The sequence below is a fragment of the Monodelphis domestica genome, chromosome 5 (assembly GCF_027887165.1).
Source record: "Monodelphis domestica isolate mMonDom1 chromosome 5, mMonDom1.pri, whole genome shotgun sequence".
Taxonomy (NCBI): domain Eukaryota; kingdom Metazoa; phylum Chordata; class Mammalia; order Didelphimorphia; family Didelphidae; genus Monodelphis; species Monodelphis domestica.
The window spans coordinates 25,485,860-25,509,299 of record NC_077231.1 but is presented as its reverse complement, the minus strand read 5'-3'; the positions used below and the strand labels follow the sequence as shown (position 1 = coordinate 25,509,299).

General features: G+C 35.6%; 1 protein-coding gene and 1 pseudogene across 13 annotated transcripts in view; both read right to left on the bottom strand.

Annotated features, from left to right (window-relative positions):
* R3HDM2 (R3H domain containing 2) overlaps nt 1-23,440 on the bottom strand; it is a 178,140-nt gene that overhangs the window by 100,982 nt on the left and 53,718 nt on the right. The gene's annotated exons all lie outside the window — the stretch shown is intronic.
* On the bottom strand, nt 1,264-21,565 carry LOC130454326 (ubiquitin-conjugating enzyme E2 variant 2-like; annotated as a pseudogene).

Genomic DNA, 23,440 nt, shown 5'->3' with positions numbered 1-23,440 from the left:
TTGTGATAGAACTGAACAACTATCAGCAATACAAAGATCCAGGAAAATTCTGAGAGACTTATTATAAAAAATGCTATCCACCTCCAGAGAAAGAACTGTTAAGAGTAGGAATGTAGATGAAAGCATATGATTTTTCACTTTTTTATTTGGGCATATGTTTTGCAGTTTGATTTTACAATATCATTTACTTAAAAATGAACAATATGGAAATGTTTTGCATGATAATACATGTATAACCCAGATTGAATTGCTTGCCAGCTCCAGGAAGGGGAGGGAAGGAGGAAGGGAGACAATTTGGATCATATGACTTTGGAAAACTTATGTAGAAATTTATTACATGTCATTAGTTAAAAAAAAAAGAAAAAGAAACTGAAATGAAAAATGGCTCTCCTACCCTCACACAAAAAATTGAGGATATTGCTCTAGTTTAAGGCCACCAAGACAAAATGTCTGTGTAACATTATGGGTTTAAAAGAGATGGCTAAAAACACTAAAGATAAACCCTCAGTTCTAAAAATCTCAAAGGAAACACACTCAGAATTCAGATCTATAAGTTACATAGCTATTAATTGTCTTCAACATTTCATAATTAACTGGAAGATCCAGAGAATGTAAGATCTCACGGTACTTACTACTTGTAGATTACACAAAAGCATTTGATTATATGAAATAAAACACCACCTCACAGCCTCTGTTACAAGTTACCACCCATATACACATCAAGAATCATTCAAGATTCGTTGGAAGATGAAACAATAGAAATAACATTGTTCAGGTGAGGGATAGAACTGTGAAGGAGAAACACCAATAAGAAGTCCAGGTCAAAAAAGTATTCCCACTGGATAATGAAGGCCTCTAGATGGCTCTTGTTGTGGATAATGTTGGGCTGAATACATTAAATTCTATAAGACTGCAGGACCTTTAAGAAAAGATATGTAAAAAATAAGTTTATATTTTAGATATCTTTAAAGTAGCAACGACCTAGGGCAGCTAGGTATCACAGTAGATGTAGGGTCAACCCTGGAGTAAGGAGGACCTGGATTCAAATCTGGCCTCAGATACTTCCTGGCTATGTGACCCTGGGCAAGTCACTTAACTCCATTTGGTCTAGCCTTTGGCCTGTCTTAGTCTTGTCACTAGAGCTTGTCGGATATGGGAGAGGTGGGGGGTGGGGAGGGTGGGGAGAAAAGAAAATGATCTTTGTTTCCAATGAATAATGTTTGGAAATGACCAAATAAAATAATATTTAAAAAAAAAAAGAAAGAGAAGGGAAAACAGATTTCTCAATTTCCTGTGACCACATGAATGAAAGTCTAGTTTTGATAGTCATTGCCCTCCCTGTCTATCCTCATTCCTTTCCATTCAATACACCAGACTTCCTCTATCATTTTTTTTCATCCTGAAAGCCTCACTCCAATCCTGGAATTCAGTGGAGTGCCCTTCAACTTGGCAACCTCTTCCTGTGATTGGATGGCTCCTCCCAAAGTTCTGCCCTCCATCTAAGGTGGGCATTCAGGCCAGACCTGTCTCATTTCTTTTCAGGCTGCACACCTAACTTCTCCTATCACATCCGTAGCTGGGTACCCCTTGGGAAATTTTCCCCCGCCCATCATCAGCTTTCTTTTGTGTCATCTTTCTCTATTAGAATGTAAGGTCCTTAGTGACAGAAAATTGGAAAACAAGGGGGTGTCCCTTGATTGAGAAATGGCTGAAAAAATTGTGGTATATAATGGTGATGGAATACTATTGTGCTGAAAGGAATGATGACCTGCTTGATTTCTATATGAACTGGAAAGACCTACATGAATGGGATTTGAGGGATAATTTATGTACAACAGGGTAAAATTGCTTGTTAACTAGGGAGGGGCAGGGGAAGAGACAATAAGAATTATATAACCATGGGGAAAATTTTTTTAAAAATATATTTTTAAAAAGTAAGCTCCTTGTAAGCAGTGATTATCTTTCTTTCTACTCACATTTGTATTACCAGCGCTTAACGCAATGCCTAGCACATAGTATGCACTGTTAAGGGGTAGCTAAGTGGCTTAGTGGATAAAGTACCAAGCCTTGTTGTCAGGAGCAATTGGTTTCAAATCTAGCCTTAGACATTTCCTAGCTGTGTGATCCTGGGCAAGTCACTTAACCCAAATTGCCTACCCCTTACCATTCTTCTGTCTTGGAACTAATACTTTAGTATGGATTGTAAGATAGAAAGTAAGGGGTTTTTATTTATTTGTTTCCATGACTCATGATTCCCGCTCCCAGAGCTGGCAAGGAACTCCAATGGGTTATACATGTATCATTGTTCAAAACTTATTTTCATATTATTCCTATTTGCAGTAGAGCGATCTTTTAACATCAAAATCCTAACCACATTCCCACTATCAATCCTATGTTTTTCTTCTGCATTTCTATTCCCACAATTCTTTCTCTAGAAGTGGAGAGCGTTCTTTCTCCTAAATTCCTCTGGATTGTCCTGGATCATTGCATTGCTGCTAGTAGTCTATTACATTCGATTGTACCACAGTGTATTGGTCTCTGGGTACAATGTTCTCCTGGTTCTGCTCCTTTCGCTCTGCATCACTTCCTGGAGGTCGTTCCAGTTCACATGGAATTCCTACAGTTCATCATTTCTTTCAGCACAATAGTAAAGGTAAGGGTTTTCTAAAAAAAACAATAGTTAACAGGCATGGGGGTTGGGGGGGGGGGAGCAGAGAGAAGGAGGACTGATACAACACACTACTAAGAGAAATGAAAATTAAATAAGCTCTGAAGCCCAAGACACCCAAAGGTAATAAAAGATAAGAAAGAGTTAAAGATAAAGAAACTTTGAGAAGCTGGGCACACTGATATACAGTTGGTGGAGCTGTTAATTATCCAATCGTTGTGAGAAACCACCTAGAATTATGAGATATAAATTACTAAACTGTGTATACACTATAACTGTATACCCACTACTGGGATATAATCCCAAGATGGTGAAAGGTATAGAGCAAAATATTGTAAAGTGTATTTTTTCTAGTTAAAACATGGAAATAAAATAGATGCCCTTTGACTGGGGAATGACTGAACAAATTGTGATATATGAATATATGAAATACTTTTGCAGGAAAAAGAAACAATATGAGAAATTCTGAGAAACACTGGAAAACTACCAATGAATACAGAATGATAAAAACATGCAAACAAAAATACCACTAAAAAAAAACAAAATAGAACTTTAGCTGAAATGTAAAGACTATTCTTAATTACAGAGAACTAAAAATACAACAAGCTTCCCTCCAGGGAAGAGGTGGACTTCAGGTACAGAATGCTGTGTAAAGCTGCCAATCAAGATCCCATGACAGGTGCTTTGCTTAGGGTTTTGTTTTTTTTTAATTTATAATATATTTTCCCATGGTTACATGATTCATGATCCTGATCCCGATCCCCCTCCCCCTCCATTTTCTCCTCCCTCCTCCCAAAGCTGACAAGCAGTTCCACTGGGTTATACAAGTATCATTGTTCAAAACCTACTTAGTGTTTTTTATGTTACAAAGAGAAGGAAGAGGGAGAAGAGGAAGGAGGAATTGTGGAGAATGACAGGAGGGTACACTCTACATTTTATCCTGTGTCCCAGTTCCATAGTCTTTGAGGAGATGAAGGAAAGAAAGGCAATGTAATGAAAATCCCCCAAATAAAATGGAATAGTGACCTAAGAACCCAAACTCTTTATCACAGAAGTTCAGAATATTACAGAATTAAGGGTTTGCATTTCTTTTTTTTTTACTTTCCACATTTTATTTACATTTTAAGACTAACTTTTATCTCAGAATCACATATCCATACATCCATTTCCTTTTTTTTCACTTAAACTTAAATTCATGGTTTATCAGAACAAAGACTGTAAACAAATATTTACCATGTCTGTTAAATGTAACACACAGGAGCTGCTTTAAAACAGAAATCCATCTCCCTCCCTTACTCCCTCCCCCCTTTTTTATAAATACAGGTTTCAAAACAATCCTGAACGTATTTTTTGTTACTACTAGTAGTCAGTACCCACACCTCTTCAAAAATTAAACAAAATTAGTAACAGTATTTATTGTACCTGCTACTTTAAACAATTTATATTGCAGCTCTTTCACTAAGCAAGATGGACCAAGCATGCCATTTATAATTTTCCTTCTTGAGAAATTAGATTCCTGAAACATACATTACTCCACAGCAATCTGATACTTCTTGCCATGCTTTCATCTTGTAAAACCTGAATTCCATTCGGAGTACTCCAGGTTTATGCTTAAATGATAGTGCCTTGATAAGAGGGGAAAAAACTGTGCTGCATTTTTCTTCCCATTGTGCCTGAAAACATAATGGGTGTACATATATTAAATATATTCTTACAAATGTCCAGGTCATGTATACCAGATGGAATTCTTTTAATGTGTGGGTTCTGCATTGTGAGATTTAATCAAGACATTAACATGAGTAGAAGGTTGTTGGTTTAGATAAGTTTGAGATTTGTTAAAATTAACTGCTGTATGTTTATCCTTTTGGAGGTGGGGAAGCTTCATGTTTTCTTTGGACATCATTAGACACCTTAGCTCTTGAAGTACAACTTTAATGCTATAAAAATTTTGCCATTTTGCTAATACTGGTATTTTCCTTGCATCTACCATTCCATTAGAATTATTTATCCCATTCATATTAATTTTTGTTACAAATCTAACTGTTGGAGGTGCTTCTGGGTATTTAAGGTCCACACTCTACTTTCAGACTGTATATTCTATTTTCATAGTTTGTCCTTGGTGGCCCAATAATCATGCCTGTCCACCTTGTAAGTGTCATATCTTCATCGTCTTCAAGTCCCCAGCTAAAAAAGCCTACTCCTTTTTTGGTCTTCTTCAAGTTCTTCTAACAAGTGAAAATTATGTGGAACTTTAACTCCTTTGGAGACTGGCGTCTTCTCCAGCAACTCCAGACTTCTGCAGAGGTTTTGCATTTCTAACCAAAATAAATCCTTAACTTTTTGTTTTTGCTACGTTTTATTAAATGGCTATTTCTTTCTCCCTTCAAAATATAAGCATTCCATTGCAAAAGTTAGCATGTGTCTCTAAGAGTTGAGGCAATATAGCATCCCTTTGATCAGTTTATATGACTGTCTCTTTTTTACCTCAACCTTCACCCCCAACCCAGTCACATATTGCTACTCCAAACAAAATAACAATAATCTAAGCATTATTACAGATTGTAGCTAGTTCCCATAATGCTTTGCTGCTTTCCCAAGAAGAGGCCAGTGAGATTTGACATGAACTAAATCTGTCAACACAGTTGAAGACAGACACGTGGGTTCTAATGAGCAGTGGTGGAAAAAGGATACAGCTCCATTCAGCGCCAAACAATGATAAATAATTCAAGAAAAGAACTGCAGCAATAGAGAGCGCAGCAGCAGGATTTAAAAAAAGATTGCAGGCTAGAGTCTGGGTGTGGAAATCAGAAGTCAAAGAGAAAATGAATTTATGTCAACAAATTCCTAAGCCCATGCAGGCAGAGTGCTACAACAACTGCCGCTCAAACAAAAAGCAAAAATCCATCAGTGAATCAATCAGCAAGGACTTAATAAATAAAACAACAACAACAACAACAAAGCAGGCCCTGCTCTCAAGGAGCTTACACTCAGAAACTTGCCTTACTTGGTGATGAAAGAGCTGATGATCAAGTCCTGGTAGTTTGATAAGAACAAACCCCACAGAGAAAACAGGCCCAAATGACATAAGGAGGTGATATATTTTAAGAAATTAGGAGTCAATTTTCCACAGAACTCATTTCTAAATCGAGCTTCAATTCAGACCCTGCTTCATGTATTGTGCTTCTAGCACTGAGGATACAATAAGAACTCGGAATTTTTTCCGTACATTTTTTTTTGCATCTCATGAAATTGTATATGGACATGTATGATTTACATCCCTCAGCACAAAGGCTGGCTCAGATACAAAGCAGTAACTGTGACTAAGGCTTTCTCAGTTTTAAATTAGACTTGTAAAGTTATTCTAACAGAGCTATTTATAAGTATATGGGCATAGTTGAGGTTCATTTAGGTCTTGCTATTTTACCCCACCTCAAGAGAAATCCAGATCTGACATGAGAACTTACTACTAGAAATCAGGAGGTATGACAAGTCCCAATTCAAGAATGAACCAGTATCTGAGGTTAAGACCTAAAGGAATGACCATCATCAATAGAACTAAACTGTGACTGCCTAAGTAGATCCCCTCATAACAAAACTAGCCACATGAAGAAGAATGGACCATTCTATAATCAAGAAGACTCTCTTTACATTTACCTCTCAATTTTTCTCAGATTGAGAATTTTTCTGAACTATGATAATCATTGGCCATTTGTGGAACAAATGGTCTCATTTATTTATAAAGGGCTGAAAGATATTTCAAAAGAAATCCCAATGTATTTTTTGCTTACTTTGCTTTGCTCCGACCAAACAAAATGAATGAAAACATAATTCATTTTTGGTCTATATCAATCATAAGCGAATATATAAGCAATTGTAATTAGCACTGTTCCTGCTCAGGCAACATGAATTGTACACTTGGTTGGGTCTGCACAGGATCATTCAACATATTATACACACTCACCAGAATGTCTTTTTCTTATAAGAGGATACTTTATAGATTATTTTTTCTAATATGCTAGATTCTGGAAACAGATATGAACAAGACTTCCAAAGTTAAAAAGAATGGTCCACTTACAAATGGACCCACTCATTAAGCACATTCTCCCATAACAATGACACAGAGTAGCCCAATTTCCCATCCTTATTATACCATTTGCTCCCATTATGAGCTTCTAGAGAACTCAAATACTCCCAACCATCTACTTCTTAGCAAGTACAGAGGAGAGCAAAAGGAAAAGGGACCAACACAGAATCCTAAGATTTAGAGGAAAGACCTCTAGAAATGAGCTAGTTTGGGAGCCAAAGGATATGAGTAAACTATTGGCACCACCACTTACTGTATAACTTATCCTCTCTCTAGAACCTCACTTTCCTTATCTAAAATAAATGGGTTAGCCTAGAAGATCTCTAAGGGGCCTTCCAGCTCTAAATCTGCAGTTAGCCCTAAGACTATAAAATCTAACTCTCTCATAATGTTTCAAGAAATCTTTAACACAAATATAGCAGGGTGGCAGGATTTATTTTAAGAATTTCTCTTACTTATCAGTGACCAAGTATTTAATAAGTGCCTTCTATAGGCAGGCAGTGTGCTAAAGTCTGGCAAAAAGTCTCTGCCCTCAAGAAGCATACTTTCTACAAGCCATTGACAAATGGTCAGAGCCACAAATGACTACAAGCCCCAACTGACAAATGGTCAGAGGATATGAACAAGCAGTTTTCAGATGAAGAAATCAAAGCCATCAATAATTATATGAAAAAATGTTCTAAATTATTCTTATTAGAGAAATGAAAATTAAAACAACACTGAGGTACCACCTCACATCTATCAGATTGTCAACTATGTCAGTAAAGGAAAGTGGTAACTGTTGGAGGGGATGTGACAAAATTGGGATACTAATGCATTGCTGGTGGAGTTATGAGCCAATCCAACCATTCTGGAGGGCAATTTGGAACTATACCCAAAGGAGTATAGAATTGTGCATACCCTTTGAACCTGTAATACCACTACTAGGTCTATATCCCAAAGAGATTTTTAAAAAGGGGAAAGGATCTACTTGCCTTGCCACTCTTCTGCATTGGAACCAATATACTGTATTGATTCTTAGGTGGAAGGTGGGGGTGTTTATTTATAGCAGCTCTTTTTGTAGTGGCAAAGAAATTGGAAATTGAGGGGATATTCATCCACTGGAGAATGACTAAACAAACTGTGGTATATGTTGGTGATGGAATACTAGTGTGCTCTAAGAAATGATAAGCAAGATGATTTCAGGAAAAGCTGGAGAGATCAGCAGGAACTGATGCAGAGTGAAATAAGCAGTACTAGGAGAACATTAAGCGCAGCTGGGTGGCTCAGCCAGGTCTAGAGATGGGAGGTCCTGGGTTCAAATCTGGTATCACACTTCCTAGCTGTGTAACTCTGGACAACTCACTTAATCCTCATTGCCTAGCCCTTACTGCTCTTCTGCCTTGGAACCAATATAAAGTATTGAGTCTAAGATGGAAGGTAAGGGTTTAAAAAAAAGGAAGAACTGAGAGAACATTCTACACAATAACAATATTGCATGATGATCAACTGTGAAAACTTGGCTCCTATCAGCAGTGTACTGTTCCGGGACAATACTGAAAGATTCATGGCAGGGAATGCTAGAGAAAGAACTATTGGAGTCATCTTTCACATCAGTGTATTTATTCATGGTTTTATTTTGGGGTTTTGGTTATGTATAAGTGTGCTCTTATAACAATATCCAATTTGGAAGTGTGTTTTCCAGGACAATAAAAAATAAAATAAAATAAATAATATAAATAAATATTTATTATCAAAAAAAATAAATAAAAACTTTAAAAAGCATACATTCTAATGGGAGAGACAATATGTAAATAGCTAGGTTTATATGAGAGAACTAGATGGCTCAATGGATAGAGTTCGAGGGCTGACAGGAGACAGAATGACTTCTGTGTGACCCCAGGCAAATCACTTCACCCTGTTTGCCTCAGTTTACTCATCTGTAAAAAGATGGAAACGGCAAGGGGGCCCAGAGTCAGACATGACTGCAAAATGACTAAACAAATGAGATATATACAGTATAGACAGAAAGTAGAAAGTTCCACCTGGATGACCTCAAAAAACTTTAATTACACCTTAGCAGGCTGGAATGTGGCAAAATTGGAACACTAATGCATTGATGGTAGAGTTGTGAATTGATATAACCATTCTGAAAGGCAATTTGGAGCAATGACCAAAGGGCTTTAAAAGAATGCCTGCCCTTTGATCCAGCCATACCACTGCTGAGTTTGTACCCCAAAGAGAAAGGAAAAATACTTGTACAAAAATATTTATAGCCATGCTCTTTGTAGTGGCAAAAAATTGGAAAACAAGGGGGTTCATCGATTGGGGAGTGGCTGAACAAATTGTGGTATCTGATGTGATAGAATAGTATTGTGCTGAAAGGAATAATGAACTAGAGCAATTCCATGTGAACTAGAACAACCTCCAGGAATGGAAGCAGAGGGAAAGGAGCAGAACTAGGAGAACATTGTACACAGAGACTGATACACTGTGGTACAATTGAATGTAATGGACTTCTCTACTAACAGCAATGCAATGATACAGGACAATCCAGAGGAATTTAGGAGAAAGAACACTGACCACATTCAGAGAAAAAACTGTGGGAGTAGAAATCAAAATTCCTTGATAAAAAAGATAATTGCAGATGCCTTAGAGATTATAAAATTATAGCAATAAACTAAAAAAAGATTCAAAGGCAAAATACAACTTTGCACAGAAGTTATTACAAATAAAATTAGATAAAACATATTAAAGTTCTCAAAGCAAAACAAAAAAAAGACAAACAGCAGGGATAAAAAAATGAAGTAAAAATAAAATATCATCAACAAGGGCAACAAGGTTGCAAGGTGCTAAAGATTTAAGGGGATCTTAAAGAATTAGAGGAACAGGGAAAAGAGCTATATTATTCATCTATAGACTGAATCCCTAAGCTAAATCAACATATTTTGGAAGAAGGATAACAAGGGGAAGCAGTACAAATGCTAAGAAGGGAGGTAAAAAGAAGAGGAGCTGAATATATAACCCCCAACATACAGTCTGCTTGCCTCCACTCTCTACCCACACTCCAATCTGTCAAAGTGATTTTTCTAAAACACAGGTGTAACCATAACACATAGCGTCTTGCTCAGTGGCTCTCTATAGCCTCCAATCAAATACAAAATCCACTGCTTGATGTTCCAATGTCTTTCATAACCTGGCCCCTCCTACCTTTTCATTCTTCTTTACTACCCATTCCAGTCCTCTTCAATCCTGAGACACTGTCCTTGCTGTTCCATGAACAAGACAATTCATCTCTCAGATGCTAACATTTTCTCTGGCTGTCTCCCAGGCCTAGAATTTCTAGCTCACCATGCTCATCTTTGCCTATGGCTTCTCTGACTTCCTTCAAGCCAGCTTCTAAAGGTAACCTTTCCCAATTTCTCTTAATGTTAATGTCTTACATCTTTTAATTATTTATCCTGTAGATAGCTTCTTTGTATATATTTATCTGCTGTATCCCCACTAGCTTGTGAGCTTCTTAAGGGATGGGACTGTCTTTTGACTCTTTCTGTAGCCCTAGTACTTAGCACATTTCTCGTCACAAAGGAGGTGAGGACACTAATAGATTAAGGTAGATTGGAGCAGCAAGTAATTGTAGGAATTGAGTGAACCACATTGACTCCGTCTTCTAACTTAGTTTTGGAGCTAGCTCAGTTTACTTTCTATTAAATTATGAGTCTAGTCCAATTTCTGTCCTGTAAGAAAACTGTATTTAATTGTGGGAATTGGGAGAAATCTCCGTTCCTTTGTTTGAACCTAACCCCACATGGTTAGAAAGCTGAGCCACATCTACCTGCTGCCTAAGGACCCTTAACTAAGGACCTGGGTTTTGCTGACCAGAAATCAGATCCGAAGACTAGGGAAGGGAGTTTTCTCACAGTTGTACATCTCAAGCAATTCATATGATTTATCTGAAAACTAATCCCCTCCACTGATCAGTTAGTTAATGTTTTTCCATATTCCTTTGATTGTCTATACACTTGAGAGGAGTAAGACATCATCTCTTTTTCTGAATTTAGATAACTGTATCTGTTCACGCTTCCCCTCCTAACTTGGAAAATCCCGAATCTTTCATCAAATTAAAAATCAGATTATCTAATGTATCCTGATTAGCTGTCTTCTTTTAATTGATCGTATTAAATTAAATTAACTGTAATGTGTAAATGTCAGTCTCGCCCTGTATTCAGGGTCCAGACCTGAAGTTTCCAAACCTGAAGTTTCAGTTTTTTGGGCAATTGCCATGCACTACTCAATGAATCCATATGCTCAGATGATAGAACCTTTGTTTCCTCATGCATTTAATCTTTCACTCTCTAAATAGGTGCTTAACAAATGTTTACAAACCAACTAATTATGACAACAATGAAACAACATGCAAAAATCTTGGGAATAGAGTCAAAATAGTACTTAGGAGAAACTATCAATAAATGTTTCCATCAATAAAAGAGTGAAAGAGCAGATCTACAAATTGGGAATACAACTAGAAAAACTAAAAAACAGATTTAAAATTCCCAATTAAACAACAATTTTGTTAAACAAGAAATTCTAAAAAATTGCAGGAGATTAATATAATTTAAAGTAAGAAAAATTTATTGAATAAGACAAGAGCTAGATCTTAAAAATAGATAAGCCTATTAGCTCTTTTGATTTTTTTTAAAAGAAGAAAAACCAAATGACAAGTATACAAATTTAAAATGTGAATTTACAACCAATGAGGAAAAAAATTAAGGCAATTATTAGGTGCTATATTGTTCAACTATATGCCAATAAACCTTAACATCTATATGAAATGGATGGAATATTTGCAAAAAATAAATTTTAGAAGCCTTTCCAAAAAGATCAGAGGTGAAGAAAGGATGTGTTATCAAGATTACTATTTAATATTGTACTATAAATTCTAGCTATAACAATAAGACAAGAAAAACAAATTGAAGGAATAAGCATAGGCAACAAGAAAACAAAACTAACACTTTTTGCAGATGATATACATGCTGGCTTACTGAGAGAAATATGTTAACTTTAATTTATTTCATCAACCAAAAACCTAATTCAAACAATTAACTTCTGAAGAGTTGCAGGATATAAAATAAACCCACATAAGTCATCAGTATTTATTATACATTACAAAGAAAATCTAACAAGAGGAGATAAAAAGAGAAATTGTATTTAAAATAACTTCAGACAGCATAAAACATTTGGTAAACTACCTACCAAGACACACAGAGGAACTCTATGAACACAATTATAAAACATGCTTCACACACAAAAAAGATATCTAAATAATAAGACAAATAACTGCTCATGGATAGGTCAAAGTAATGTAATAAAAATGACAATGCTTCTTAAATTTACTTATCCAGTGCCATATCAAACAAACTACCAAAGACTATTGAGATTGGGAAAAAAATAATAAAATTCATCCAAAGGAGCAAAAGATCAAGAATATAAAGGGAATCAATTGGGGAGGGGGGGCGGGAATGGGAAGGAAGAGATCCTAGCAGTATCAGACCTTAAACTATATTACAAAGCTGTAATTATCAAAACAATTTGGGATACATGCCCAGCAGTGTAATAAGTGAGGCAAAGTAGTATATACAATTTAAAGCCTTTTTGCATATAATTAAAAATTGCCTTCCAGAATTCCAATTCACATCAACACCAACAATATATGAATGTTCTTGCCTTCTCAGAGTTCCTTCAACAACTGTCATTTTTCTTTATATCATTTTTCTCAATTTTATAGGTGTGAGATGGAATCTTAGAATTGTGTTCATTATTAGTGATCTGGAGCCTTTTTTACAAAAGCCACTCCTAATTTAGTTGTTCTTTTGATAAAAGCATATTCATATGCTTGAGTATTTACTATAAAACAGTTCACTCTTTTGTATTTGAATGGGTTCCCTATATACATATCTAGATATAAATATATCTTGAGTATCCGACATTCAGAGAAATACATTACTAAGATTATTTTTTCCCAATTGACTAGTCCTCTTTGAATTTTACCTGTTCTGTTTATATAGAAGTTTTCAATTTTATATAATAATAAAATGTTCACTTTTATCTCCTATGATTGATCTACTGTATTCCTTGTTTGGTCAAGAACCCTTTTCCTATCTATGATTGTGAAAAGTATTTTCCTTGATCCTGTCTCTCTCTGTCTCTCTGTCTCTGTCTCTCTCTCTCTCACTAGTTCACACCCTCAAAGGCCACAAGCACTGCCCCCCACCTTGGGCAGTGTTAGGCAAATTAGGAGACTGAAATTGGTTTCTGTGAAGAGGGGAAGAGACAGGAAATGACATGGAAAAGGGGGGTATAAAAGAAGAGATCAACATGGTCGGGGTCCTTTGGCTTCCTTGGTTTTGGAGAGATTGGTTCCTTGAAGAGACTCTTCCCTTAGATTCCGGAGTTGGTGAGAGACATGATTTTCCTTGGAGTCATTCTGCGTTGGTGGAACACTGGCTGAAGACACCACCAGGACTTCTGGCTGAGGATTACCAGGAAATAAGTAGATGGAGAAGGGGACTTGAGGAAGCCTCTGCCAGCGGCTAAACCAGACTATACAAAAGCAGCACTTGGGGCTGTAGGCTAGACCAGGCTTTGTCTCCTTCCTACATTTCCCACTTTCACTATCTCTACCTTGTTGTAAATAAAAGTTGCTAACAGTCATTTTGACTTAGGGGCTAACATTTTATAAATAGCGACCATTTTATAACTCATATAGAGTAAAACCTAAATTTAATTGTTACAGCATGGAATAACTAAATTTAGATAGAATTGCCATTTTTACTACATCAGCACAGAACAAATGTGAGCAATTATTCTATCTCCAATTATTTATGTCCATTTCATTTTTTTTAAATGTACTTGTATTTATATATTCCTATGTCTCTTTGTCAGGTGGGCTCTGTGATATTTTATATACACTGTGTAGTTAGTCTGAAGGTAATTTCTCTTTCTCTTATTGATAATTTGTTGAATATAGAATACACCTGATGATATCTATGGATTTTATAAACATTTTATAAATTGATACTTTTCTGGTTATTTCAATTAATTTCCAGTTAAATTTCTAGATTTCTCTAAGTAGATCAGGAAATTGAAGGTGGAAATAAACATTTATTACAGGCCTACCATGTGTCAAGCATTGTGCTAAATGCTTTGTGAATACCTCATTTGATCCTATTATCTCATTGAATGATGATTTTATGTGTAAAAAGCAGTCATTTTATTTCTTCTTTGCCTGTGATTATTTCTTTTTCTTGTCTTATAGGTTTATAAAATCATATATTTTAGCTATAAGGGACCATTACATCCCACAATCTCATTTTATATACAATGAAATAGATTTCAGAGAGGTTGTGACTTGTTGGGGATGACATGCCTATTAAGTGTCTCAAGTGGGACTCAACCCATCCTGACTCTGTGTCTAGTTCTCTATCCATAGTGCCTTGGTATTTTAACAATTACAACAATAATAGCTAACATTTACACAGCACTTCATATAATGTGCCACAGCTATAGTGTTACATATCAGAACTATGACGTACGAAGCATTTTACAGTTACAAACACATTTGATCCTCACATAAACCCTAGGATGTAGGTGGTATTACTATATTCTTTTTACAGATGGGAACCTGAGGCACACAGAGATTAACTGACTTTCCCAGGACCACACAGCTAGTAGGTGTTTGAGTTCAAATTTGAACTCAAGCCTTCCCAACTCCAAGCCCAGTGAACTCTCTACTGTGCCACTTTGCTGCCTCCTGACTTAATATTCATGAGGAATCTTGGTCTATAGTTTTCTTTCTCTGCTTCTCTCACTCTATACGTAGATAGCAAGACTGTACTTGTACTAAAAATTAGCAGGATCCTGTCTTTTCCTATTTTTTGCTAATAATTTATATACTTGTATTATTTGAATATTTACTAGAATTCAATTATAAACTCCTCTGTTAGGAGGCTTTTTTCTTTTTATTCATTTATAACCTGTTCAATTTCTTTTTTCAAATTTGGGTTATTTAAATTCTCTTATTTCTTGTTCTGAGAATCTGAGTCTTTTATATTTTTTAAGGTATCTATTTCAAAAAAGAAAAGAACCAGCTATAAAAAAATATTTATAATAGTCCTTTTCAGTTTTTATTTTCTTATTTATTTTAATAACAAATTTCCACATAAATTTTATGAAGTTATATGATCCAAATTGTTTTCCTCCTCCTTCCTGGAGCTGGCAAGCAATTCAATCTGGATTATACATATCAGTTCTTTCTGGGATGGCAAAGAATTGAAAATTAAAAGAATGTCCTTTAACTGAGAAATGGCTGAATAAGTTATGGTACATGAATGTAACAGAATACTATTGTGGTAAAAGAAATGACAATCAAAAATACTTTCAGAAAAACCTTGAAAGACTTCTACAAACTGATGCAAAGAGAAGTGAGTGAACCAGAACACTGTACATAGTAAAAGTAATATTAAACAATGATCAATCGTGAATGACTTAGCTATTCTCAGCAATGGAATGATCTAAGCCAATTCCAAAGACCTCAAAATGAAAAATTATATCCACTTCCAGAGAAAGAATTGATGGAGTCTGAATGCAGATACTATTTTTCATTTTATTTTCTCCTTTTTTAAAAATGAATCTTCTTCCACAATATGACCTATGTGAAAGCATGTTTAGCATGACTATATACATAGATCAAAAGGAGAGGGGCAGGGAGGAGAGGGAGAGAATTTGGAATTCAAAATTTTAGAAAACGAATGGTGAAAATTATTTTTACATGTGATCAAAAAAATTTAACATATTTCATTTATTGATTTTGTTGGGAAATAACTGGGTAAAAATTGTTTTTAAATTATTTTATTATCTTTTTTTTCCTTTTTTTTATATTAGCATTTTCCCTCTCTCTTTTTAATCAGATTAGCTAATGATTTATCTATTTAAATGATTTTCTTTTTTAAAAAACCCTTGCCTTTTGCCTTAGAATCAATACTGTGTATTGTTTCCAAGGCAGAAGAACATTAAGAGTTGGTAATAGAGGTTATGTGACTTGCCCAGGGTCACACAGCTAGAAGGTGTCTGAGACCAAATTTGAACCCCAGACCTCCCTTCTGTTGGTCTGCCTCCCAGTCCAGTCAGCTGGATTGAATCAACTGAGTTACCTGGCTGCCCCTGATTTGTTTTTCTTTAACATACCTTCTAGTATTACTTATCAATTCCAGGGATGTTTTTTCACTTTCTATTTTGTTCATTTTTTTAAATTTCATGATTTTGATTATGGTTGACTTTTTTGGGTCTATGTTGCTTTTCCAATTTTATGCAATTGCATGCCCAATTCAATAATATGATCTTTCCCCCTTCTAAATATCAAAGTTTTTAGGTATAAAATTTCCCCTAAAAACTGCTTTGGTTATATCTAAAAAATTTTTAGTATACTGTCTCATTGTTGTCATTTTCTTTGATCTCCCAATACTTTTAAATTAGAATCCATTTAATTTGTCCTCTTTTCTTCCTAGGCCCTTTATTAATTATAACTTATTGTTTTATGGTCAGTAAATCATGAGTCTAATATTTCTATTTTGTTTATGAATGTTTTATGCCCTAGCACATGATCATATGCTGAGAAATACATATGCTCCTTTTAGTTCCCATTTGTAATCACCAGAGATCCCACATAACTACCTTTTCTAAAATTCTGTTCACTCTTGAATTGTGTGTGTGTGTGTATGTGTGTTTAAAGGGCATATTGAAGAACCTGAGTTTTGCTTTTGATTTCTTCCTGAAGTTAGATTAACTTTTTCTTTTTTTTATTATTATTATATTTTATTTGATCATTTCCAAGCATTAATCATTAAGGACATAGATCATTTTCTTTTCCTTACTCCCCTCCCCCATAGCCGACGTGTAAATCCACTGGGCATTACGTTTTCTTGATTTGAACCCATTGCTATGTTGATAATATTTGCATTAGAGTGTTCATTTAGAGTCTCTCCTCTGTCATGTCCCCTCAACCGCTGTATTCAGGCAGTTGCTTTTCCTCGGTGTTTCCACTCCCATAGTTTATCCTTTGCTTATGAATAGTGTTTTTTTCTCCTAGATCCCTGCAAATTGTTCAGGGACATTACACCGCTACTAATGGAGGAGTCCATTACGTTCGATTATACCACAGTGTATCAGTCTCTGTGTGCAATGTTCTCCTGGTTCTGCTCCTCTCGCTCTGCATCACTTTCTGGAGGTTGTTCCAGTCTCCATGGAATTCCTCCACTTTATTATTCCTTTGAGCACAATAGTATTCCATCACCAACATATACCACAATTTGTTCAGCCATTCCCCAATTGATGGGCATCCCCTCGTTTTCCAGTTTTTGGCCACCACAAAGAGCGCAGCTATGAATATTTTTGTACAAGTCTTTTTGTCCATTATCTCTTTGGGGTACAAACCCAGCAGTGCTATGGCTGGATCAAAGGGCAGACAGTCTTTTATCGCCCTTTGGGCATAGTTCCAAATTGCCCTCCAGAATGGTTGGATCAGTTCGCAACTCCACCAACAATGAATTTTAACTTTTTCTTTTAAGTACCTAGGCAATATGCCTTTTGCTACACATATTAAAAACTGATACCCAATAAACTCCACTCTACCCCTTCACTTTAATTCTGTATATATCTTTCTTATAAATCTGTCCAGCAACAAGATATTGCTGGTTTCTGCTTTCTAATATATTCTGTTATCCTCTTCCATTTTATGGGGAGTTCATCCCATTCATGGTTCTGACTATCAATTACATATTTCCCTCCACATACATCATTTTGTATGATTTTTATATTTTTTCCTCTTATTACCTATCTGCTACCTTTTTTACAAAGGAGATGAAAGATAAATGTGATCAATACTAGTTATCACTGAACCCATCTGCTTCTAGTTCCCTACATTCCTATTCTTCTCCTTACCCAAACCACAATAACTGGTTCATATCCTTCCTTCCTTCATTTCCTTTTAATCTCCCTTCAGGATCCATCCTCCAAAATATATAGGGTTATAATTATTCTTTCCTACTTCTACCTTCCCTCAACCTCTTAAATCCCCCTTTTGCCATCTCCCTGTCTTTTTTTTCTTATGTCAAGTTTAATGTATTTCTACAACAAATCTATGTTTTCAAGAGAGCACAAATCCATAGCACAATGGCATGTATGTGTTCAACTTCCTTTTCCTTAGGTTCAGAGAGAATGAAGTTTATGTGGTACTCATTCTTCTCCTCTTCTACCACATTTGTATACTATTTTTATGTTCATCTACTATGGCTTACTGATTTTTAACCCTGAGCCTGTCTTTAATTAATTTGCAAACTTCTGAAAATAATTGGGTTTAGAAGTAGCTAAGAGATAGGATATTAGACTTGTAAACAAAAAGAGATAGGTCATCTTGCCTCAGTTTCAATGCAAGTGTGACCTTAGGAAAAGTCCCTTAACCTCTCTTTGCCTCCATTTTCTCATCTGTAAGATTAGAAAGGGAGACTCAATAGCCTCTAAGGACCTTCCAATTCTAATCTACAAATATATGATTGTTTTGGGATTGAGCTCCTTTTTATCCTGACTCCCTACATCTCCATATCCTTTTCCCACTTACCTAAAGACAAAAAGAACTACAGGGCAACAGTCAACAGCAACTGAGATTTTCTGCTATTTATCAAAGAAAATTTTCAAATTCAAGGGGACAGGAAAAGGCAAAGAAGAAAGCATCACAAAGAGCAAAATGGCAAAACTACTGTACTGGGCTTCTGATGAACCTACTTAAGCAATGAAAAGAAGGTGGAAGAGGGGATCTGATGAACCTACTTAAGCAATGAAAAGAAGGTGGAAGAGGGGAGCAGCTTAGCTCAATGGATTGAGAGTCAAGCCTAGAGATGGGAGGTCCTAGGATCAAATCTGGTCTCAGCACTTCCTAGCTGGGAGACCCTGGAAAGTCACTTAATCCCCACTGCCTAGGCCTTATCGCTCTTCTGCCTTAATTTTAAGATGGAATATAAGGGTTTTAAGAAAAAAGAAAAGCCTTTATTTACATACAAGTTTGCAAAGAATACTAAGGCAGTACAGGAGGTTGGGCCAAAGGCTGAACTATTTATATATTCCTTAACATGATTTTAAATCTAAATTTCCATAAATCACAAACTATTTTACATTGGCTTTCACAACAAAGATACTTTGCTCATATTTCACAGATTTCATTGGACAGTGACAGGCACTCTGGAATCTCCCTACTGCCAGTAGTACTTTAATGATGTACAGTCAGTTCTGTTCTAACAGTATAACAGCATTTCCAAAAACCACCATACTATGCAAAGCTGCACAAGGCTTATGGAAAAAAACATTCAAAAATTCGTGACACTTAAAAAAAGATAGGAGCCTAACCAAAATAGCAGAGTGTATTATACATGCTAAAAGGTTAAGAAATACATAAACACTACAATAATAGTAATAATGTCCATAGCTTCAGGCTACTAAATAAGCTATAAGTTGACAAAATTTTTAAGCAAGTGAAGGCAGGTTAGAACTCTGGGCTGGGGTCACAGACCATGCAGAAGAAGGGCAGTGTGGAGTAGACAAGCCTTTTCCCACCCACAGCTCCTAGTAGCACCAGAAGATATAGAACAGATATGGTACTTTACCTTGTTGTTCAGTTGCTTCAGTCATGTCCAACTCTTTGTGATCCCACTTGGGGTTTTCTTGGCAAAGACAATGGAGTGATTTGCCATTTCCTTCTCCATTGCATTTTACAGACAAAGAAACTGAGGCAAACTGGGTTAAGTTATTTGCCCTGGGTCACACAGCTCTTAAATGTCTGAAGCCACATTTGAACTCAAGAGGATGAGTTTTCCTGACTTTAGGCCCAGAACTCTTTTTTACTGCACTATCTAGCTGCTCTTTACCTTAATAAAGACCCAAAGTTTGCTTGTAGAAGTGGGTGTTGGAAAAATGGAAGCTTGATTTGTTATTGTGAAATGGTGTGGTTTTCTGTGTTCATAATTTTTTCTTAGTTGTAATTCTCATGTTCAAAATGTTCCCTAATATATCAACCCCACTGGAATAAATTCATATTTTCAAAATCAAAGTTGTAATAGTATTCAGTATTCTTTAAAAAAGGTCATATTCATACTTTGGGGCAGTTTTAATTTTTAAGAAGTTTTTTGCCTTAAACTTAAAACAAAATCTGTCTCCCTCTACCATATATACCATAAATAAGGCTGATCTATCAGCCTTATTTCTCCCATCTAGGAGCAAATAGAAAAAGTTTAGCCTTGTTCCCCTATGAAAAGACTTCAAATATTTGAATATGGCCATCATGACTCTTCTAAGGCGTATCTTTCCCAAGCTAAGGATCTTTGGTTCCTTCACTAATTCTTCTACAACATAATTTTTAATTCACTCCACTGAATATGTTCCAGTTTATCATGCTTCTAAAAATGTAGTACCCAGAATTAGCCAAAATATTCTAGTATGTAATCAGATTAGAGCAAAGTGAAATGGAATTAATTTTTTTGTTTCAGGCCCTATATTTCTATTTGCACATTTTAAAAATCAGTTTTTGTGATTGGACTGAACTCTTGGCTAATATTGAGCTTACTAATTTTACTAAATTACCACTAAAACTGGTCATCTTTTTCACATGACTTGCTAACAATTCTTCCATCATTTTTACTTATAATCTGATTTTTTTAAAGATGGAACGATGTCTTTTACATTTGCCCCTATTAAATTTAATCTACTAGAGTTGACACTTTAATCAAAATTATGAAGATCTTTTTAGGACCTTTGGTCTGTCATGTACTATGTTTGCTGTAGTAAAGGGGGAGGAGGAGGAAGAGCTGCAGCAGCTACAATAGAAGAGTAATCATTTGTATATAGTTCATAAAGTAGCTTCCCCTATATTAGCTCCTCATTTACCTTATCAGGTAAATAGTGCAAGTGTTATCCATATTTTACAAATGAAGAAAACACAAGCAGATAAGTTAAATGACTTTTCCCCAAGTTACACAACTCTTGTCACTTGAATCTAGTTCTTTTAAGTCCAGGGCTCTACATACTTCCTGTAATAGAGAACTGAAAACTAAAACTTATGTGCACTGAGAGCAGCTAGGTAGAACAGTAGATAGAGACTCAGGCCTGGATTCAGGAGGTCCTGAGTTCAAATTGCCTCAGACACTTCCTGGCTGTGTATGCCTACCTGGACAACTCACTTAACCCTGTTTGCCTGCCTTTTGCCCTTCTGTCTTAGAGTTGTTGCTAAGACAGAAAGTAAGGGTTTTAAAAGTTAAAAAAACAAAACAACTTAGAGGCACTAAAGAAATGCTTCTATTAAGAAACACAACAGTGAATCCTTTTGTAAAGCAAGAAATGTTTGAAATAACCTATTCTTCCTTAAATTTTCAATCAACCTAAGAAATAATATAGGTACATTTTAAAAACTTTTCACTGAGCAGAGACAGGTACCCTCACACACCCTGCTACCAGTACTTTCTCATTTACATGCTTTATAAACTCAGAAGACAGATTTTCTTAAAGCTGAAAACCCTTGGGGAGCTTAACCCTATCATCTTTTAGGGTCATATGTTCAATTTGGAGCTTGAAAACCTTAAATGAATTGTGAAAAACTATGAAAAGAGGTAAAAAGAAATAATATAAAACATGGTTAAAAGGGAGAATTGGGAAGAAACAAGGAAAAGAGTGTTTTTTACAATGGAGACTAGAATGAAAGAAGCCTTAGTAGCATTAAGTCTCTTCCATTCTTTCCCTCCCTCCCCCCCCCCCAAAAAAAAACCTCTACGGAAATCTTTGTATTCATACTGTTCATTCTTATCTCTCAGTAATGATGGCAGAGAAGTGTAAAGAATGCTGAATGCTTCCCTCTGGAGTAAAATGGATTGTTTTCAGTAAGTACCAGCAGTTGCTGCTGGATGGAACAGTGGGCTGGAAGACTTGGCTTACAGACTTATGTTTAGAACCCACCTCAGATAAATTCAATATCTGTGTGACCCTAGGAAAATCATCTTACCTCTCAGTCTTAGTTTGCTCATCTGTAACATGAGAAGAAAAACCCTCCAAAGGTTATTAATAAGGTTCAAATGAAATAACACATGAAATAACAGGGCTCTGCAAATCTTCAGGAAACCATATAAATGTTGGCTATTCTTCTGCCCAGCAACTAAGACCCTGCATTTTATCCCTCTAACACCGCTTTACCAACATCTTCTCAGAGGGTTCTCTTCCTCTTCCACAGTTAAAAACATTTGCTCCAAGAAAATGGGATAATAAATGTAACTGGTAACACTGTACTATAGGTTTAAGGGGCCCAAATCTCATTTTCTCTTTGGCAATTGTCTCCAAAGGTCATGTTAACCTTCACTGTAAATGGAGGGGGGCCTCGGGGCTCAAGAGAACAGCTTTGTTAAATTGTCCTTGGTTGCCAATATGATAAAAATGACAATACAAATTAAATTAACTTATAGAATCAGTGTCATATCAATAATACTACCAAAGCATTACTTTATAGAATAGGAAAATAATACCAGAATTCATTTGGAGAAATACAAAATGAAAACTTTTAAGGAAAATGATGAAAAAAGTGGGAAAGGGACTGAGCAGTACCAGCACTCAAGCTATATTACAAAACAATAAACCTCAAACTCATCTATTTATTTTTAATCTGTATTAGTGTTTTTATTATATACAATATGTTACATATAATATATAAATATATACTATATAAATATGTAATATATTAAAATTATTTGATTTTATCTGTATTATTTACTTATGCCCAAAGGCCATAAAACTGCATATCCTTTGACCCAGAAATACCACTACAGGACCTGTATCCCAGAAAAATCAGAGATAAGGGAAAAGGACCTACTTGTACAAAAATATTTATAGCTACTCTTTTTACAGTGGCAAAAAATTAAAAATTAAAGGATGTCCATCAATTGGGGAATGGTTGTACAAGCTGTGCTATGTGGTAATGGAAAACCATTTCACCATAAGAAATGAAAGACAAGATGACCTGAGAAAAACCCAGAAAGACTTATATGAACTGATGCAAAAGAGAAAAGTAATGTAGTAACAGAAAAACTGTACAATGACCAACTGTGAAGGACTGAACTATCATCAGCAAAACAAGGTCCCAAGATAATCTCAAGGGATGCATAATTTAAAAAAAAAAAAAAAGCGATCCATGACCAAAGAAAGAACTGCTGGAATCTGACTGCAAATCAAAGAATGCTCTTCTTCACTTATTTCCTTCATTTGTTGTATATGTGATGGGTCTCCAGTCACAACATGGGGAATATGGAAATATATACTGCATGAAAGCACTAATATAACCTATATTCGACTATTTATTGGGGGGGGGAAGAATATGAATCATAAAATGTCAGAAAACAATCATAAAAAATTATTTCTACATGTAATGGGAAAAAATTCAATTTAAAAAACTTTGGTACTGATTAAAAAAGATAAGATGATTAGTGGTAGACAAGACCTTGTATTCTTGTTTAGCTGTCCAACTCTTTGTGATCCAAATTGGAGTTTTCTTGGCAAAGATAATGGAGTAGTTTACTATTTCCTCCTCCAGCTCATTTGACAGATGAGGAAACTGAGGTAAATAGGCTTAA